This window comes from Macrobrachium nipponense, chromosome 34 (assembly GCF_015104395.2).
Source record: "Macrobrachium nipponense isolate FS-2020 chromosome 34, ASM1510439v2, whole genome shotgun sequence".
NCBI lineage: Eukaryota > Metazoa > Arthropoda > Malacostraca > Decapoda > Palaemonidae > Macrobrachium > Macrobrachium nipponense.
This window is the reverse complement of record NC_061095.1, coordinates 8,644,525-8,667,214: the sequence shown is the minus strand read 5'-3', so window position 1 is coordinate 8,667,214 and position 22,690 is coordinate 8,644,525. Positions and strand designations below refer to the sequence as shown.

General features: G+C 38.3%; 1 long non-coding RNA gene across 1 annotated transcript in view; it reads left to right on the top strand.

Moving 5' to 3' along the window:
- LOC135207876 (uncharacterized) overlaps window positions 1–22,690 on the top strand; it is a 244,361-nt gene that overhangs the window by 2,810 nt on the left and 218,861 nt on the right. The gene's annotated exons all lie outside the window — the stretch shown is intronic.

Below are 22,690 nucleotides of genomic sequence, written 5' to 3'. Positions count from 1 at the left end.
TTTAAATAGTTTACGAATTCTACTACTTATAATCCATTACATTACCTGAGATTTAGATGTATAAATGCCACTGGATGGGAAAATCATGGCTGAATTTGGTGAACTACATTTACCTCGAAAGACTGATACCTGGTTGTAACCACGGTTCTCCAAATATGCTCTCGGAGTATATTTAAAGGCCCTTTTGTTGTAACAACGATCTTCGGTACGTACGGCTTCTTAAAACGAACAGACGAGAGAGGAGTGAGTCGCCTCCAAGTGACTCGTCAAGCGGACTCGAGGCAACACGCAATACTGCCCTCAAATGATTCGAGTAAAAAGTAAATGCAAATGATGTTGAGGACAGTTCCAGGAAACACTCGGCCTGGTTGGGCTCTTAAATACTGCGCCACGCTTTTTTTTTTCTTTTTTTAACAAAAATTGGTATTGTTTTAGTGACGGGTCGTGGGGTACGGGAAACCGTGGAGACTGCTCAGGGCCCTACCCGGGTTTGGATTTCCCTAGTAAACTTCGTGCGTCACTTATTATTTTTATTCAGTTTGTTTTTTTTTTTCATTTCGGTGAAGCCGCCACCACCATCACGGCTTGTAGCTCTGGTTACATAGGCTAAGTTTGGATTTCCTCAGTAATTGTCATGCAACACATTATTATTATTATTATTATATTATTATTATTATTATTATTATTATTATTATTATTATTATTATTGAAATGGCTAATAGGGCCAGGGTATGGGGATATGTCAGTTAAGGTTAGGATATACGTACCCCAATAATTATCGTTACCACATTATGCATTTTATCCTGGTTTTAGTTCTGTGTGAAAGAAAACTATTGAGAGGCTATTTGCCTCCCCGTCCGCGTATTTCCTGTCCGCCCTCAGATCTTGAAAGCTACTGAGGCTAAAGGGCTGCAAATTGGTAACGTTGATCATGCACCCTCCAATCATCAAGCATACCAAATTGCAGCCCTCTAGCCTTAGTGGTTTTTTTTTTTTTTTATCTTAGTTAAGGTTATGGTTAGTTATGATCGTGCGTCTGACACCACTACAGGTGCCACAACACAGGCCACCACCAGGCGGTGGCAGAAAGTTTCATGGGTAATTCTAGGCAATTAACTCAAGGAACGTTCCCGCGAATACGACAGCCGCTAGGGATTGGGGCGTCCAATGTATTTCGCCGTGTTTAGTACTAGTCCCTGGGGGTTAATTACAGTCGACCCCCAAAAAATAACTGTCGATTCTTAATAAGCAACTCAATTACTAGAGGAAACTGTAATTTCCAAAGAAATACCCGACGCGGACTTATTACCTAGATCTACCTTATATATTATCCCACTTGGTTCTCTTTTAGTTTTTGCATGTTGTAATATATCTGTTGGTGCAATTCACTCACGCGTTTGGTTTTCCCTTTCCCAGCAACTACTAGTTCCTATTATGAGTCCCATCCAACACCCTCGCCTGATTGTCAGAGATAGTGCATAAAACACAAAGGATGGGCGTTGAGCAACAGCAATATTGCTAAAAAAAATTAAAAAAATAAAACGAACGCACAGAGCACTTGGCAGCACTCGGTGAAATCTTATGGTTCTTGTGTCTGTCGAGAAATTTATATAATTACCTGTTAATTAAACCGGAATATATGGTAAGTTTTTCGATAACAGAATTGTGTGTTATGTTCATGACAAAAACTGTTTATTGAAGGAAAATAGGATTAAAACATTCAGCGATTTTAAAACCCAGTGGCATGCGACCAACGCATCTGTCTCTGGAATTTTATTGTTTACGAAATTGTGTTACTTAGCTATTATATTTTATTTATTGGCTCATCATCATTGGTAGTGAATTATCAGTTAGATACCCAGCTTTTTTAGTTAAATATAGTTCAGGATATATTTTACGTGAATTTTTCTAAGAAATGTGCAAGATATATTTCTTTTAAACATTACATTATACCCTATAACGTCATCGCTGACGTCACAAAATGCTGTTTTATCTTGCGGGGCAGTGACTTCAATAAGTGCGTTTACTTTTCTAAGATCGCTAGGGTTGGGCCAGGTAGAAAAAGCAGTGTTGTTATATCTAAGGGTATGTAAGTCCCATTAAATGCTTCCCGCAAATATAATCCTTCTTAGGAGGATTCGCTTTAGGCCTTGGGAGTCGAGGGAAAGGGTTTGCTTCTTCCCTGTTAAGTTTTTTTTTTTTTTTCCATTCCGATTCTATTTAGCTATTCCTTTTTTCTCTTTCTATTATTATAGATGCACTGAATGGCCTGTTGGCTCCGGTGTTTGAACTTGAAACATAAATTCATAAGTCAATCGATCTATTATGCCCTTGGAAAAGATAACCACTCATTCCTTCTCTGCATAACATTATCAAAATCATCCAAGTCAGTCACAGGACTCACTTTCTCTTCTTTTTTGAAACACTGGAGATTCCACTATATTTCCCGCCTCTCTTGCTTCTTAAGTCTACGAATAGTCATTTCTGACACTTTTGTTGCTTCAGATGTTCTCTGGATAGCCTTCGAAACATGAGTTACAGGACCTTCAAAATGTTTTTATAAAATGAAGTATTTCAGGAAATTATAATTCCTTGGCCTCAGGTGGTGGGTTGACGTTTACGGGAGTCACTTGGGCTGGGCTGTCCATACTTTTCACAGTGGGTGATCGAGTGCGAGTATCCTTTAATGATATTGACCATGACCTTTTAAATCCTCTTAAAAACCATAGGTCCCCTGAACTCAGATCTGGCATCGCATCGGAAAAATATGCCATATCTTCATTTTCATACTGAGGTTTTAACGAAGAATATACGAAATAAGATATATTCAAAATATCTGATGCAAACAAAGAATCCCATTTCAAGAAATGAAAAGTATTTCAATAGACTCCATGAAGCTATAATATGATTACCATAACATGAAAATTGGCAACGTTTGATATCTGTAAAAGCCACACCACAGCGATTTTAGAAAAGTAAACGCACTTATAGGAGGAGTCCCGACCTTCCGAAATTATGTTAATTAGTGCTCGGGTACACTTCTGTCATTATCGCCGGCTGTTCTTCACCAGAGCAACCATAAGGATATAAAAAAAAACCAATCCCCTTTCTAGCTCTGAAAGTCAGCCAGCCAGTCAGCGTCGTCGTCTTGCTTTCTCCATTTGGGTGGGTGGGGCGGTGGATTCGAGATTGCGTTTTGAACACACTGAAAGCTTACCATGAAGAAATTATTTGCCTTTGCTAATTGTAGACCTGAAGTTAGGGAAGGTTCTGTACTTAGATCTCGCAGCCCTTATATGATTAGCATTGTCTGTAATAGTTTAACTGGAAAGACACCCGAGGTTTACATTCTTTGACTTTAATTGTTGACGCTTCTCTGGGTTTTAGTCTCATCTTGAAAACGAAATTTTTTTTTTTTAACTTCTGGCCTGTTTCAAATGCTTATTTCAGCCTTCTTTAAGTTGTACCTAGGTCCTCTAGCCCAAGTTATATAGAATGGTCAGGTAGTCATTTGTGGGGGGTTGCGGCTTATCCCCCAAGAGCCGCGCCACCTGGAGGCCAGGTCAGGGCCAAGGTCGAGAAGTCACTCAGCTATCGTTTCATTCAAGTCATCTCTGTATTGATTTATTTTTACATTCTTCGAATACAACCATAGTTTTGATTTTTTATTTAATCTAAATTATCATTTAAATAATGCCAAACTACTGCGCCGTGTTTGGTTGTTATTCAGATAGTAGAAAAAAGGAGGAATCCTTTTTCCGATTCCCTTGTGATGAGGAAACAAGACTGAAATGGATTCATCGTTGTAAGAGAAAGGACAACTTTAACCCTACTACTCATCGCATATGCAGTAAACATTTTGAAGAAAATGCATATAAAAGAGACCTGCAGCAGGAACTTCTTGGATCGCGAGCCCCAGCAATGAAATTCAGACGTATGAATGTGAGGAAAGCAGTGAAGCTACTTTCGGAAACAACATCTAAAGCTTTAGATTTTTATGAAAGTCAGGGACTTTTGAAGAGCATGTCCTGGGAAAGTACAAGGGACTTTATAAACCTTACCGACTCCTGGTTTGATGTGTTCAATTCAAGGGTACTTTATGACAGAAAAAAATCTAGACATGCTTATGGGATGCAACTGACGGAACAGAATAAAATCCTTGACAATATGAAGTGTTCTGCTGAAACAATGCGAGTTTGCAAAAGTAGTAAGATCTATCATGACACTTATTGTCATGATATGTTGAAAAGTAAATATGATGTAGCATACATAATTACCTCCAGACTTAACCAAGATGGACTGGAAAAAATGTTTGGCTGTCTTAGACAAATCGGTGCAACTTATGATCATCCTACGCCAGTTGAAGTCAAACACAGAATAAGGTCATATTTACTTGGCAAAATAAACTCTATAACTGGAAAAAATTGTAACTTGAATGAAGGAGTGCGATTCTTCAAATATGTCGGAAGGAATGTTCAGTCAAGAAAAAAGTTGTGAAAATAATGATTCAAATGAAACTGATCTTGAAAGAGAGCTTATGATTTCTGCAATGGTGTTTGCCTCTACTGAAGATGAGAAGATGCCAGAAGAAGACTCAGAAAACTTTGAAAATGAATTTCATGAAAGAACTTTAGAGAATGTTGCAGACGAAGAGGGCCTTCGATATGTTGGAGGTTATGTGGCATCTAAATTTCCAGATTATCAGTTCTTATGATGTAAACTTAAAATAGTGAAAGGTACCTTGATTAGTGCAGTAGAGCGACATGATGATAAATTAACGGAACCAAGTGCTGAGTTATTTGAAAAATTAAAGGTAATGGAAAAAAATGCTTCAAACATACAATGGAGAAAATACACTGAAACCAGGCAATGCGACTTGGCACGCCATATTGAAAATTGTGTATCCTTGCCTTTTAAAGTATTGTTTTTTGTCAGATGTCGGATGTTTTTTTAGGATGAGAGCTCTGAATGCCCAAATTTTATCAAGTAGGTAAAAAAAGAAAAAAGATGCATAAATTAAGTAAATAATGCCATGAAAATGTAAAAAATTGTTTTTTTTCACTTTTACTAAGTATTTTTCATTTCCATTACGAAGCCAGATACAATTGTGTTATCTATGTTAGGCTTATTTACAATTTTACATTATTTAATAAACTTTGTAAATAAATGTCAGGTCAAATGCTAATTGAATATTTTTTTAGGTCCTGTAAAACATAATTTATGGTTTCTATTATATATTAAAGAGCCAAACATTATCAATCCACGATTTTGTATGTGTAGTACAGTGACCTATGTGAATTCAAAAGGACACCAAACGTATACAAGATAACAGAGTGAAAAGGACATCTGACAAGTACTTACAGGCCTGATCCCTTCGACCCAAGGTACTTAAGTTTCCCAAGGTAGTACTTGCCTTGACCGCTCCCACCCTGGCCTCCAGGCCTGTCACGGAAATACCCCACAACTACCAACGCAACCAAAGTGACTGTACCTCTCTCCCGACCCTCATTCTATATACCTTGCTCTAGCCTACACAGCTAACTAAGCACAGTGTTATAACAGAATTTTAACTAAAAGAACTTTAATATTTCCTCAATACATCTTGCTTTTCTATATCAATGTTGTGAGCAATTGTAACATATCTTGTGTACGCCTTGCGCTAACGGGTAGTCAGTTCAGTCATGCAGTTCTATTCAGAATTATCTGGATTTTTCTTAAGTTCATTCGGGAGGCTTTAGTAGATCGAATTACGATATTCTGACCCTCCAGTGACATAATTTTAAGTGATCATATTAACAGTGTGGTCATCTAAGTAATTCCTTATAAATCATAAACTGAATTCATCATTTAGCATCATGTTCATGTAATTTCAAATTTCATTCCCATCCACTTTCTTAATATGGCCCCAAAATAATGTCTCCTCTGAATGATGCACATTGTATAATGTCAGTAAAGGGATGTTATCAGCGCAGCTGTGCAGTAATTGTGGTAATTACGTAACAAGACAGGACCCTGCACACTTTCCTGTGGTATTCTTTTTCTCTATAAACTTTGATTGCCTATTTGTACTCCATGAGATCTGTTGTATTGCATTTCTGTAGCCGGTTGCTATTATTTGGGGAAATGGTTTCATTTATTGGCAAAAGAGCAGTTTCCGGCTTCCTCCCTCCAAGGTACCCTCTGAATTTTCAGTTTATTATTATTTCAAATTATTTTTCCAAGTATTTGGAATTAGTCTGAAAAGTATAACTTCATGAAGGTTATCATTTTTGGTTTCTTTGAACACAGTATTTTTTTTGGGCAGAAAAGAACTTACTGGTCATGAGCCCCTTAAATTTGTTTGCGTGTAAGTCTTCTATTTGCACTTTATATTATATTGAAGTGGTGCAATATTATTCGTAAAATTGTCAATAGCTGACATAGACATTTCTTTGATTTTAAGATCGCTGTACCTTACTGAGCTGCTTAACGGGTTGTATCCGCAGCTCTACGGGTTGTAACCGCAGCTCTTTCGAGAATATGTTGGATAAGTAAAAAATAAAATATAATTAAACATTTTTTTTAAAAATAAAATAAAATTGAATGGGAGAGAGACCAGGTAAGACCTGCGCAAACGCCTTACCGAGGTCTACAGACTCTACAGCACCTTAAGGTGCGTCCACACGGTCGAACAATGTCCGACGGACAAACATTTTTACCAATTAACAATTGCCTGCTGGTCTTTGCCTTGTGAGTAGAGTAAAAACACTGGTATACAACCTCATCTGGTACCACTGTTTGTTGCCAGATCTACGTTCATCGTTTCAACGCTTATGACGTCATCCTGCTTCGCCTATGGTATGGTAACAATGTTTGTCCGTCGGACATTGTTCGACCGTGTGTACGCACCTTTACTGTATGGAACGGAGTCGTTTGTGGTGCAGTGTGATGTCCAATCGTCTTTGCGAAGTTATTGACCCAAAAGGACACTGGACCATGTACTCATTTTTCCTACTGCTATTAATATATTTCAGTTAGTCCTTTACTTCGCCGTCTTTAGTTTAATTGTTCAAATTTGGTACATTTAATCTACTGAATGTGCAAAATGGACATTTTAATTTTCTTTAGCTCACGTATTCGTATATAATTCAAGATCCTATAGATCGTCAATGTTTAAAACAGGCGGTTACTGTCGCATCAAGTGATATTAGTGATATATTACCAACATTACCGTAGTCCTATAAACTACGGTGCTTAACGATGTAATCTAATGCTGATACTGTAGTACGTCAGCAATATTAGAGGTGCGTAACCCCCTTTTATACCTGGTGTCATCCAGTCCGGGTCAGCCCCTCCCACCATTGGCCCTATATAAGCAAGACTTTTTTAAGTAGTATGAAGGCACCTTCGTACAAGCTTTAGGTAGATATTCTCCTGGCTATTATGGCCTACTGTACTGCCACTAAACAGTGTCAGTTGACTCCCTCATATGACGACGAGGAGGAGTCTTAACTTACATATATAGAAAGAGACTTGAGCCCCTAGCTCTCCATTCAAGAATCGGTAAGTTGAATATGAAAAATATAAATAACTGAGGATGAATGCTGCGTTGAATTTGGTACATGGATATTTTTTCTCAATTCAACTATAATTCGCTACGTGATTTCATATATTTCCAGTTATGTTACAAAGCAAACTTCGTCTTTTGTGGTCATAAAGTAACAAGAACAGAGGCATGTATAGCCTAACCATTCTGTGAGGGAAATGACCCTGATTCCAGGCCATGTAGCATTACTGTAACCTGGTACCTGGTTAAAATTGCAAAGTAGCCTGTGTCCATTAATATGCGTAGCCAGAATCATTTAAAGGGAGATGTATTCTAATCTGCCTTTAATGTATCTAAATGTAGTGAGAGACTTTGGGATTCAAACAAGCCAAGTCAGAAGTGATATCAAAGGACAGAATGGTTATAGTGACAGAGATACGGTAAAGGACGGTTAGACTTATTTTCTTTAATGAGGCATCAATGCTCCGACCATACCCTGTGACTTGTTTACGTAGCATATCATATAACAAGCCGGGTATAGTATCACTTAATAAGTTGAGTATATGTAAGACAGTATAATCTGTTAAAGGAGTCGGATGACTTATTCCATTTCTCAGTAGTAGAATCCACAAGTCATTAGTAGCATAAACGTTTACAGGCCTGGGAAGCTGGTAACTGTAAAAGTTTAAACTCACAAACCTGTAATAAATAAAAGTATCCTAAATGGAATACGAAGTGGTAACCCTGAAATGTTGAACTAGTACTATAGCCTATGACATGTACAAGTACTCAGAGTAGCCCAATTTGTATAGGTGTAGGCAAGGTATATTCTATATACCTTGGGTGCAGGTAGTCTTTACATTCGTTAGTAGCTAATTTAGGATGGGTGCAAGTTGCTGAAATTTGCAGGAGCTGATAGCCATAACATTTTACGTGTGAAAGGTGTGTAACCAACAACGAGAGTGTTGCTTAACGTGTGTAGGAACGGATCTTAACTTGTATGGTAGCATAGTTCATGGAAAATAGACAGGCTAACCTGATTTGAGTTAGCCTTTTCATATGTATGACGACCCTTATCTAACACCATTTTTTTGTACGACAGAAATTGTGTACCTTAACTGTGATCCCAACTGTTAGACTAAATTCGAACTGCATTTATTATTAGGATTAATTTTTTTTTCGAAGGTGTAGGGGGGAGGCTGACGGGTGGGGTTGATTATCTGTAATAACAAGATTTTTTTTTTTTTTTTTTTAAAGAAACTTGTATGGAATGTTGACATGAAACTTACTTCGAAAAATGATTCGAATGCACGAATAACTTATTCATGATTACTTTTATCATTGTGACTACATATCAGCTAAAACACTTAGCGTTCTAAGACTTATCTTTTAGGTCAAATCTTTTTGAAAGTTTTATTGTGTCGTTTTACGGAATTGCGACCTTTTCAGTGATTGGCTTAAAGCGGTGTAAGAACTTGGACGAAAACGCGAACGTTAGTGGATAATAACGTCTTTGCTGAGATCGAAAAGCTGTGACTTAAAATAAAATATGAACAGAAATGACGTTTGAAATGATTTGTAAAGGTCCGGAAATGAGGGAGGCCATATTTCAGAATGTTAAAACTGTTGTGGACGACATTATTATAATGATTTTCCAGAAATTTTGTAGAGGTAGAAGGTTTTTTAAAGCTCCCTTCCTTGCTAGTGATATGGACCAAAGACATGCAACTAGTGAGTTCGTCTCTTGTTCAGAATTTTTTATTGGGAATTTTTTGTGTGTAGTAATACATTGCGTCCATAAAGTCCCAGTACCATTCTGAGCAATAAATACTTGTAATAGTTTATGAACACCCTATATAACTCTGTGCTCCAGATTTGAACAACAACAACAACAACAACAACAACAACAACAACAACAACAACAACAACAACAACAACAACAACAACAACAATAATAATAATCATCATCACAGTTAACAACTTATTTCATTTGAATGGTGTTTTCAGAGATTTGGAAATAATTTTTTATAAGGTCGCGAAATTTAAAATCAGAATATTACTTCGAAACCAAGTGATTTTATGGAACAAAAGCAGTGTAATGTAATAAGCGTGAGGACCGTTACGCGCGGGCGACTTTTCGTTTTTTAAACTTGTACTATATTTACTCCCACGCTAAATACATTGACAATTCAAGGTAACGGAAACGAATCTGTATAGATTAATGGAGAGAGATAAAGTTTCAAATTCTGCTTAACACAACATACCCACTTTACGGTAACGCAATTTTCTGAAATAATTCTAAACAAGTCGAATTTACAGTAGATTATTACTGAGTGAACATGCAGTTTACTATGATCATTGAATACTTGTTTTAGAATTTAGACTAAGCCAGCCTTTTGCTGGAACGGGCTCTTGCACTTTGAGCAGCCCATAATTTCGGATCGGCATCCTAGACAGTCTCCTAAACTTAATGTTTTTGACATTTTGAAAAAGCTTTTGACAGTTCACCACGTAACAAGATATAATTTTCTCAGGCAGCGTGGTAGCAAAGGATCAGATCCCAGGGAGCTTGAGTAATAAGTATATCAAATAAATAAAACCCTGAGAGTGGCTGCTACGGACTTTGTACTATACTTGCGAGGCCAAACCTGACATTCTTCAAGGAGGTATATTGTTACCTCTTCACCATGTCATAATCTCTTGATAAGGAGAGGGATGAAATGAACAAAGAGTGATGGCTGTGATTCAAAGTAGGGATGGGCAGACATTTGAACTATTTGCTTTTGTCGTTGTGTTGTTGTTGTCCTTGTAAATGGGAAGAGATATGAAGAGCAAATTCATATGGTCATATACCGTCTTAGTTCCTCTGAACTTGGTAAGGGACCACCATCTTGCAGTTACTAGGACTATGGTATGGGAGATAAATCTTTTGGTAAACACTTAACGTGCTTTTGAACTATGTTTTAGTACGAAAAACAATTCATTCTTTAGATAATGCGACTAGCTGATGCCGTGGCTAGTTAAAATGTACAACGAGGCAGAACAAGCATTCCATCGGTCTTAGCGCGTCCTTAAAATGGTGCTCAGTCCTCATTTAAGATTGGCTTCTTGATCAAACGAAGTAAGGGACTGCTAAAAGGCGGACAATATAATGGATAATTTGAGAGAGAGAGAGAGAGAGAGAGAGAGAGAGAGAGAGAGAGAGAGAGAGAGAGAGAGAGAGAGAGAGCGCTCAGTGGGGTGAGACGAGAGGGATGGGGGACTGGGCTGGTGCGTGCAGTAGGGTAGAATTGGCAAACCCATCATCTCTTGATCAAATTGTAGTCAACCTGACCACAAGAGCCGACTCCAGTTTCCAGAAGCTATACTCACTGAACTCAAGTTGTAGTCTCAAGTGAAGACGTTTGTGTTAATTATCCGTACCATTTAGTTGACTTAACTGCGTCTAACAAGTAACAACTCGAGATACCATTTGCTCTGAGTGTGTCCAGTACAATAGCACTTGCAAATGGTTGTGTAATCACACTGCGTATTTTATAAATTCAAGTGTTTATTTCCTTTTTACAGTTTGCTCTGAGCCGTGAAGGAAACAGTGGGAGTTTCCCACCCCCATCTCCACCACTGTGGAGGTTATTCGAGATTTAGCGTCCGATCGACGCTCATAAAACATACGTTCGTCAAAGCTTAAACACAGCCCATAAATAACCTCCTTGGGAGCAGCCTCCTTAGAGGTTCGTGAGATCGCGAGCCGGGTCTGAGGTAGGAGTGTTAAATCACAGCTTAACGCGGAGTTCGTTAGCCGAAGTAAACATTAATTTGCTCGGTAGGGAGATCGTGGCAGGGGCTTACCTTAAGCGCCTTCACGATCCCCTGACGTATTCGACGGCTAAACTCGCATTTATTGAGATACCGACCCACAGCGGGGCAATTACCAGCTCGCTTTTATGCATAAGTGAATTTCCAGGAGATATCGCCTGCCTGCGCTCCTCCCCCCCCCCCCCCACCTCCCCGCCCTCTCTCTCTCTCTCTCTCTCTCTCTCTCTCTCTCTCTTAGGAGAGAAAAAGGTGAGACGAAGAAGGTAATTAGTTGGAAGGTATATTCAACTGATCCACTAAAAACTGCGAATTTTATTAATGGTTTCACCCCAGTTGTTGGGGGGGGGGGGGTGTGAGGTTACCTCGTCGAGGCCTTCCCATTTTGATGGCAAACATTTTTGACACATCAGTCAACTCTCTCTCTCTCTCTCTCTCTCTCTCTCTCTCTCTCTCTCTCTCTCTCTCTCTCTCTCTGCGCTTAGGTGCGAAACAATAGTCAACTATAACTAATTCACTGCTTAGGGCAACAGAGGCATACTGGGTGGGCTGGTATTCTATATGGCGCCCCCCCCCCACCCCGCCTCTCCTCCTCTCGTCTCTCTCTCTCTCTCTCTCTCTCTCTCTCTCTCTCTCTCTTTCTGCAACAAGCACTTATTTTACATTTCCACTGTTTCTTTTTCCCCCCAGTTCGTATACTCGCATCCCAGTGAAATTCCCGGATTCATGACTCATTTCGCATTTATTTAGTGTTGTATATCAAAAAGAAAGTACCAGCCAGAACGCACTAATTACAGCCTGCCGTCACGATTTTTTCCCCTCGATGTTTTATGGTATTTTGAGCAATAAAGAAAAGTTTTATCATATTCTCATGCGCTTTTGGTGTTTCGAACAATCCACGAAAAATAGAAAAAAAGTAAATAAAAACGAAATTAAGGCAAGAGAACTCCTGGAGAAGGAAACCTAAATCCTGTCACGTGATTATCTCGAACAGATTTGATGTGTATAAGGAACGCTCCTGATCGCTGTTGGCTCTCTCTCTCTCTCTCTCTCTCTCTCTCTCTCTCTCTCTCTCTCTCAGGAAGTCATTCTACCTTTCCGCTTTTCTGTTCTTGTCAAAATTTTTTCGATTTTAAGTCTAGGCCTAATGGATGCGTCTAATGTAAATTAATAAAAAAATAGATGTTTATTAAAATTGGACCGTTATGCGAGAAGACAACACAGCCCAGTTGGAGGTCAAAGGAACAAATGTAAAACAAACCTTTATTACTGATAGCACAACATTCAGGTGTACTGAAGGATCTCTATTGTCATTGGACAACTCAAATAAAGCTGAATGTTCTAACTTTATGTATATAGGCGCAAGTATGATTTAGTCTAGTGGTAAAATGATTTTGTTAAATTTTAAACTTTTACGCGGATCCCTAACCGGATGACGTATAAAAATACAACCACATAAACTGGTCTTCACTATGTCCTTTATAAATATTTTCATTACGGTACTGGATACATTTTAAAAGTAATAAATACGGTACTGATGATATTCAGCTGGATCCTGATAACACACCAGTCATATCTCTCGATGAAAGGCTCCAATTTTTATTGGCGGTAGAAATATCTTATGGTCCGATGAATTTGCAAAATTTTAAAGGTCATGGATAAAGCAAGTACAGTAAGTGATCTGCTGTCGTTTTCTTATTATTGTTACTTGAATTATTATTAGCGTTAAAGCTTTGTCATAATACGTTGTGAAATTTGTATTAATACTGCTTATTATCTTATCCCTGACGCTAATATTCTCAGGATTAAGGTAACTTCATGTCTTTGAGTTACCCTGGAATTTCTTTATAAAGATAAAAAAAAATTAGAATGAAAATATAATAGCTATTACGTAAGTTCTAGTTTTTCTGTTACAGCACTTACCTACATGGCCCATCTAGTGAAAGTAACTTGGAGAAGCTAAAAGAAAGAGAGAGAGAGAGAGAGAGAGAGAGAGAGAGAGAGAGAGAGAGAGAGAGAGAGAGAGAGAGAGAGAGAGAAATTCAATTCGTAATTGGTGGTTTGGTGATTTGTGAGTGACGAGGAGCGAGTGATAGATGAGGTTACGAGGAATTTGGCTGCGCTTACGAGCTTGATTCCCTATGGGTACCGTAGGGGCATGAGGTCATTATGTAAGGAAACTGAGAGTTTGAAGGGCCGGAGGGTGATTTACTGTGTTCGATGTGTAATTAGAAGTGTGAGGATTGATGGCTTTTGTAGCTATGGAACACAGAAAGTAACTTTTCATGGCGGGGGTCACGGTAAAACAGTCTAGAATTTATTTACGTAGGGATATGCTTGGTCATTATCGTACAAATCTGTTGGAAGAACATTCTCTCAGTCCATCATAACAGAAATGTTAATTGTAGCTTTTGAATCTGTGTACCTTGTCAGGATTTAACCACACGCTATAGTATAGTACTAGCGGTGTCGTCTTTCCGTTCTGTATGGACGAAAGTCATTCGTTAATGTGATTATTATGCTTGTAGTGCCTGGTTTGTTTTGCAGTTCTTTCCCCTTGTTTTGTAAAAGGATCCGTTTCTATCATCTTGCCACATCCTGGTACTATATTTGCAACTTTAAACTCAACCAACAGAACGGAAATAAAAATGAAAAAATGATCGAAGACAAATTTAACTATAAAAAATAATCAGACGAATTCAAGACGAAGAAATATGTTAATATATCCAGAACTACCTTTCAGCGTAAAAAATTCTAACCCTATATTATGGCTATACCAAGTAGTTATAAATCCATTTCTTCCACCCCCCCCCCCTTCCCTCTCACTCTCCCCTTGTGCATTTTGTTTGGGTTTGGACCATTTCAGGGCATTTGGTAATCTATACTGTCCTCTCGTTAAAACAAGACTGAAATTCAGCAGTGGTCGCTGTATTCATAGTAAGTTCAAGAGCTACGGGAACTTTGAGTTTAGCGACTAGATGACAATGCTAATGAATAAGAACTTGCTTTAGAGAATGAACATTAGTTCTACCTCTGTACACATCAAAATTTAAAGTTCTATGTACTCGCCACACACACACACACACACACACACACACACACACACACTAGAAGAGCATAAAGCTTTGAGAATGGAGAAGCGCAGACGGTTACTCTCGTAGGTCAGTATTTCTGCCCGTTACTGATAGTTCACTAGTGAGACAGGGCCGCGTTTCACTAAGATATATATATATATATATATATATATCTATATATATATATATATATATATATATGTATATACTGACCTACGAGAGTAAAACCATTGCGCTTCTCCATTCTCAAAAGCTTTATGCTCTTTCTAGTGTGTGTGTGTTGTGTGTGTGTGGCGCGTACGCAGAACTTTAAATTTTGATGTGTACAGAGGTAGAACTTCTGTTCATTCTCTAAAGCAAGTTCTTATTCATTAGCATTGTCATCTGGTCTCTAAACTTATAAAGTTCCTGTAGCTCTTGAACTTACTATGAATACAGCGACCACTGCTGAATTTCAGTCATGTTTTAACGAGAGCACAGTATAGATTACCAAATGCCCTGAACTAGTCCAAACCCAAACAAAATGCACAAGGGGAAGACGTGACGAGGGAAAGAGGGGGGGGGGGGGCCGGGGGGGGGGGGGAGAAATGGACTTATAACTACTTGGTATAGCCATAATATATGGGAAGAATTTTTTACGCTGAATGATAGTTCTGGATATAGAAGCATATTTCTTCGTCTTTAATTCGTCTGATTAGTTAAATTTGTCTTCGACCATTTTTTAATTCTTATTTCAGTTTTGTTGGTTGAGTTTAAAGTTGCAACTATAGTACCAGGATGTGAGCAAGGGATTAGATACGGATCCTTTTACACAGCAATGGGAAAGAACTGCAAAACAAACCAGGCACTGCAAGCATAATAATCACATTTAACGAATGACTTTCGTCCACACAGAACGGAAAGACGACACCGCTAGTACTATATTATAGCGTGTGGTTAAATCCTGACAACGTACACTGATTCAAAAGCTACAATTAACATTTCAGTTATGATGGACTGAGAGAATGTTCTTCCAACAGATTTGCACGATAATGACCAGGCATATCCCTACGTATATATAGATATATATATATATATATATATATATATATATATATATATATATATATATATATATATATATATATATATATATATATATATATATATATAGGTGTCGTTATCCAGCAATATGAATTTGGGTGAGGTCCATGTTCCTCACTTTGGCGATTGTGTTCACTTAATTTTTTGCTGAGGAACACGTATTCGTATAGAAAAGTGACATCTGTATTGATTGATAGTACACGACGGTATTTATATCCGTCGTTCAGCCAACATGGCGAGCGTTTGTAGTTAAGAATTCTTTTTCTTTTATGATGCGTTCATTCGCTTGGTAGCCCATAGCGTTTGGTTTTTTATAATAAAGGGTTACCTTTCCCTAATGATAGTAGTTTAATTCTCACGAGATTGCTATACCATCGATCCTTAATCTTCGGTAACCTCCCCGATGGTGGTACGTACGTGTTGAGGCAGCTCTTGTCAACAGGTGGTTGGGCTGCCCGCTTGAATTGTGACTCAAGGCCTTACTCAAACGCTTTAGTGGGAGAGGGTATATCAGCTAATCAGATGCAGGCACCAACATTACATTCGAGGTAACGGTCATGGCATTTGCTTGCCGGTAACCTTAACATAGACCGAGGTTTCGACGATATCCTCCCAGAAGTTAAGTAAGACTTTAAAAGAAGGGAAGCAGGTGGTTGATGCTTTTGTGTAAAGTGAAGGGTATTAGTACTAGACTTAACATCCGAGTCATCCTTGAAACTTAGAAGTATGTCGTCGTTGGCGATCTTGGTCAAATGTATTTGACTTAACTTATAATGATGATTATCCAGTTCACTACTAGAGAATCTCTTCTTCGGTGCAACTCATGAATTTTGCAGAAGGTAGGCTACACGTATATCTGATGGGAGATGCCTCTGTGTTGGTTCCAAATAGTGTCTTCAGTGTCTCCATTGAAATGTTGATTGGAAGGGTGTTATCATCGTCAAACACCTTCGTTGCTATGTATGTTATATCAACAAGATCATTCATAGAGCAGAAGTCAGCGCTTAGGCAGCAGCATATGGGACTGAGTGGCTCTTTACCACATTTTGGGTTTTCATAGTCTCATATAGCAAACAGCATATGGGACGGAGTGGCTCTTTACCACATTTTGGGTTTTCATAGTCTCATATAAACAGCCCAGGTCAGTGTCACCTGCCAATTTCAGGAGTTTGATGCCATCCTGACCAGCACTTGACCTGGTTACATTACAGTAGTGGCCCTTGGTGACCTGGGGCAGGTGATGCCGGCGATTCACAAACATGTGATGGTACGGGTGTTCCTTGATTGGCAGCCGAAGTTGTCCCGTCACGGGCTGCCTTAGAACAAGAGCCCGTGCCAGCACAAGGCTTGCTTAATCTCAGACGACGACGAAGTTGTCGGCTAAACCTGGGTGCACAGAAGCAAAGCTGAAAGATACCCGGAGCTTTCTTATATATGAAAGTTTATATATACCATATATATACACGTGTGTATTATATGTATATATTAATTAGATATATATTATATATTTATATATATATTAATGTAGTATATAATGTATATATAATGTATATGTATATGTATATATAAAATGTCTGTCAGTCTGTGCGAGCGCTCGTGTTTTTGCTGGCACCCGTTTAGTTTTTTTTTAAAAAGAAAACTATTGTGCCGGTTTTGTCTGTCCGTCCGCACTTATTTCCTGTCCGCCTTCAGATCTTAAAAACTACAGAGGCTAAGCGGCTGCAAAGCGGTGTTGATCACAAACTCTCCAATCATCAAACATACCAAATTGTAGCTATGTAGCCTCAGTAGCTTTTATTTTAATGTTAAATTACCCATAATCATGCGCCTGGCCATAATAAAGGCCAGGCCACCACCACTGGGCAGTGATTTAGTTTCATGGGCCGCGGCTCATACAGCATTTTACCGAGACTACCGAAAGGTAGATCTATTTTCGGTTGCCTTGATTATACAATGTACAGAAAACTCAATTGTGCATTTTTTTTACCTTTTTTCGAGTTGTAGACGACGTAACAGGATTAATCCTGGTATGTAATAAGATCGTAACGAGTATTAAGAAATTTGGTTGATATAATGTGCATGACCCATGTTTGTATAAGACATTTAAAGGCATTATTTGTAATTATGTATATTGTATATGGATAAGTCGCATGCAGATGCTTAGTGAAAATGAAACTGTTTTCTTAGGGGAAATTAAATTATATGCGAGATGGTTTGTGTTAATTTTGTATGAGAAAAAAATGAAGAAAATTGTCACAAACAAATTCTTGTGTTCAACATCTTAATTGTTGAAATAATGTAAATACTGTATTTTTGTTAATTTAAAAAAAAGAAAAAAAATGGCATTATGGTAAATTTCATGCAAAGTTGATGTAAGCACAAATAGTATTTTCTGTTTGTCGTTTAGGGTAACGGTCTCTCATGTGCAATGTCAGATAAATCATTAAAATTTCTTTAATGCCTCTAATCGACTAATGACGTTCGTTATAACATCTATAATTTTTGAAACTTCTCGCTTTCATCGCTTGATGACATCTCTTAGCCAGACTGAATGGTCCCGGAATGCAGTGGTTTTTGCTCGATAAAAAAATCCAGATAAGGCTTGGATACAATATCATAAAGTTAAATGCAAAATGCAAAATCCTTAACTAGTAGGTCTAGTGAAATCCGAAGTAAAATCTCACTGAGTGGGTCTAGTGAAATCCGGAATAACTTTTCAAATAATTGCTTTGCGTGAGTGAGCATGAAAGGCTGGTTGAATATAGAAAGTCAGTTTGTCCCAAGATAAACTACTGATACCTTACAAGGGATCTATCCTAACTTTGCCCCGGGTATACCTTACCATGATTAATGGACGATACCCGAGGTTGTACAGGGTGATCAAAAAGTCCCTGTGCGCCTAATGTTTTATGGTACGACACTTGAGTTGGCAGCATAACCCTTAAGGTCTGAAATATATGATGTAATTTATCAATATTTATAATGTTTTTATTAAGGATCAAATAGCAACATTATAAAACTGATCTTTATTAAGGTTTATGCTGCCACTCAAGTGTCGTATCGTAAAACATTAGGCGCACAGGGAAGTTTGATCACCCTGTACATCCGATCCGAGCCTCCTTTTTCCCGTTTTCCCAGTGGTGCACGTATGACCCTAGATATAATGACGCCAATAAACATACCTCGCGAAAGGGCTCTTGAAAGTACCAATTACACGCCTTTCGGCAATTAGTCTTCGCGAAGCGATGAATGAAGAATTATAATTACAAGTTGTGGATTCTCTCTCGTTTACCCGATGGATGCACTCACGATGTGCCGTTAATTCTTTCTTCGTCAGCCTGTTTGTTATCTGCCGATTCGATCTGTATTGCACTCGCCGGTTGTCGGGTATCGCCAAATGTCTGTAACCGAGAGAAAGAAGCTTTACAACGTCTTTCTACGGTGCTGCAAAGGTAGAGAGTGCTTTCGTCTTGAGACCAAAAGGAGTTAGTATTATTCTTTCAAACGAATGTTCGCGCATGCGCGCACATAACTCAAACATGGATAATGTCACTGTCACCCTAGTTCATTATTCTGAAAGGCTAAGTTCGAATCCTGGTCACTGTAGGAGCACTTATAATAAATGGTTTCCTTTGGGTGAATGTTTTCCTAGGGGTAAGTGAATTTAGTATCAACGAGTTATTTGCGGTTTGATATTTTACTTTGTAGTACACAATGGAATTTGTTGGCCTAGCGTTCGTTCGTATCAGCATTTTAGAGATTTACTTAATTTTGCTGTGAGAACTTACTTTTACGCCAAAGTATCAACTGGAATCTTCTAATAAATAGCTCACTGTCTAAACTTTAATATATCCAATTGTGCCTCAATGGCGTGATCGGTATGGTCTTGGCCTGCCACCTCGGTGTCCGCGAGCTCGATTCTCGGGCATTCCATTGCGGTGTGAGAGGTGTATATTTCTGGTGATGGAAGTTCACTGATGACGTGGTTCGGAAGTCACGTAAAGCCGTTCGTCTTGTTGCTGAATAACCACTGGTTCCATGCAACGTGAAAACTCCATGCAAACAATCAATATCTCCAATTGATCTGTAAGGTTACTTTCATTGTAAGAGGACTTCGCCGAGATTCCCTCAGTAAAACAATTAAGCTCTCGACATTTTATAGCAATTTTCTAATACGTAATTGTTTTAAAGAATAATTCTTGGAATCTTAAAGTGACGAAATGTGCAATAAAATGTTAACATCATAGCGTTATACTGAGGGAATCCCACTAAGGCTTCCTACAAGGTAATAAGCCTACATCTCCACTTCAGTGAACCTCTTCAACTCCGTAACTAAGTCCGAGTGTGTCTGGTTTTGATTCGGAATAGCTGTTTTCAGCAGCAAGCTCTCATTATAAAAAAGAAAGTGGAGCATCTATATTTTATACGTCCATATACAGGTGCAGTTCTTATGTTCCCTCATCAGCATGGACAATAATAAATGCGTACATGCGTGTTCCCGATGTTATATAATGGTTTCTGTGATGACGTGAAGGTTAGATTCTCAAAATGGGATGGGAACAAATCAATTTCAGAGATAATGGGGTGGCTCCCCATACATTTATTCAACATGTGTGCTAATATATACTTACTGTTGTGAATGGAATCTAATAGTGCAGACTGGTCATTCATAGTAATTGTCTAGTTAACAAATTGTATTGTATTTCAATGTAAAGGTAAAATGGATCCTACAAAGCCATTTTTAAACATTACTTTTTTTTTTGACACATTTAATATCTCTGGTTTTAAAATTCGGCTTCAGCAAAGTTGCCGTAATATGGTTACCTAACTGCTGTAGTATAATGGCTTTGATTTTGTGTATCTGTAGTGGCCCATTCATGGAATTCAACAAGGAAACCCCAAGTCGAAGAGTCCTTCTTCCATGCAGTAATATATCTGACGTTCTTAATCTTGAGCATAAGACTGAAAATCAGGGGGGGTGGGCAATTCTTATAAAGGAACGTCCCAGGATAGTTGTCGCTGTTAAAATTAGTTCAGTAGCTTTAAAGGTTAAGACAAGAAGTGTATAAACAATGTGACTGATCCCTGTAAACAATGGAACACATTTAGCAGAGAGAGAGAGAGAGAGAGAGAGAGAGAGAGAGAGAGAGAGGAAAAAAAAATCTACTGTCAATATATTTTTGCGAAACTTGGTACGAAATCGTACCACTGGAGCGGAGGCCATTGTTTTTCTTACTCAGGAATGATGGAGAAATCCTTTTGAATTTTTTTCTCTCGCCACCTTCATTCAGAGCGGTGAAGAAATTCTTTGATAAATGAGAGCGGAATCTCCGGGGAATATAAATTAGGAGGAGCAGAGTTTTCTCGGTCATTAATTACTCTGAGCAAGTTATAATATTACCGTACTTATAAACCTCGCCAATTAGCTTTTATTTTATTTTTTCTTTTTTACCTTTTTTGCATTATATTTGTGTCCCCGGTTCGATCCCGATGTGAGGTAGAAATTTATTCAGACTGTTAAGTGCTCTACGAGCAAGAGCTTGTGCCAGCACAAGGCTGGCTTGGTCTAAAATGAGAAAAGCAGAGTATAGACTCACTGGTCCCAAACCCGGATAAAAGCGTAGGAGTTGACGTACATCACCTCGAAATAAGCGTGCTGAAATTTTAACAATTCGTATCGTCTTGGTGAAAGCCAACAAAGCAAGTCCATTTTCTTTTCTCAATACCGGCAAAGCAATAACGTCTAGATCCTCATCGTATCATTGCTTTAAACAACCCTCACAGCAAGACCATATCAGGTCCGCTCCAATACTACTTCCAGTCTAGCTATCAACAGGATAGGTTTTTGTTTGCTTATTATTTTTTCTTTTTTTACTCGGTCCAACTGTTTTTCTTTCGTGGATGGAGTGGTATATGATCGAGGAGATTTCGCAAAGCCGAAGGTGTCCGTGATCATTATCACCCTAATTGAAGCTTTAACGAAAAATACTTCCATTCCCCAGCGAGCTGCTGTCACTTTTAATCAATACCGCATCCGCGGCGTGCAATTTAGACCATTATATTTACATTTGGAGAGTGATTCATTAAATCGGTATCAGCTGCGAAAGGGCCGTCCGTACTCTTTCATATATTTATTTTATGATGATAGTTATTTTGTGCGTTCATTAACTAGTAGATCAGTTTCTATTGATTTTCATGCTCGTTTTCTCTCGGTGAATTCATGGCGGTATTGCCCATACCGTAGAATACAAGCAGACATTTTTTAGATACAAACACAAACATAGTCTAGGTATTTTCACACGAGAAACGCACCACACCACTTACGACGAAAATAGTGATAACCACTTAACATTCATCGCCAATCACTGCTCTGCTACGAAGGTATATATATAAATCCGGGCGAGAGCGAAACGCAACTACTTTTTTTGTTTTATACCCCCAGGCATTTCCATCGCAAGATGTTTGAACTTTGGTTTTCTTTATTGTCATAACTTTCGAGAGGATTATTATTATTCTGCACATCCCAAGACCCCTGATTACTCCTGAAGTTATCTCGGACGAATTGTATATCCGCCTTTTTATTATATCGGGTTATTTACGACTTGTCAAGAAATGATATTGCTAAATATTCTCCCGGCCTGGGAGCTTTGATAAGTAGGTCAGGGAGGGTGGCACTTTCGTAGTGGTCAGTTTTTTTTTTAAGTCCTTTTCTTTTTTTTTCTTTTTTATCGAGCGGGGTCTCCTCCGGGTTATTGTGTTACATTAGGGCAGAGGAAATTGAAAAATGAAGGGTAGTTTCACTTATTGACACCTTGCTAGTTTAGCTTTTTTTTCACGTACGAATAAAGTGAAAGAAAAAGGTATTAGAATTTGATTCGCACGCTTACCTGTTTAAATAATGATGTTAGGAGATATAGATTGATCAAAAGTAAATGAATGTATAAATTTTGAAAAATTATTTTCACAGAATAATTTTGGAATGTGAATGATTTTGGAAGTATTGGAGCGTACCTGATACGGTCTAGCTGTGAGGGTTGTTTAAAGCAATGATACAATAAAGACCTAGACGTTATCGTTTTGCCAGTATTCAGAAAAAAAGGAACTTGCTTTGTTGGCTTTTGGGCTTATTTGTGTCTCATTTCCACCTCTTCACAATAGACGAAGTTACAAAGAATATCGACCCCAAAATCATGCA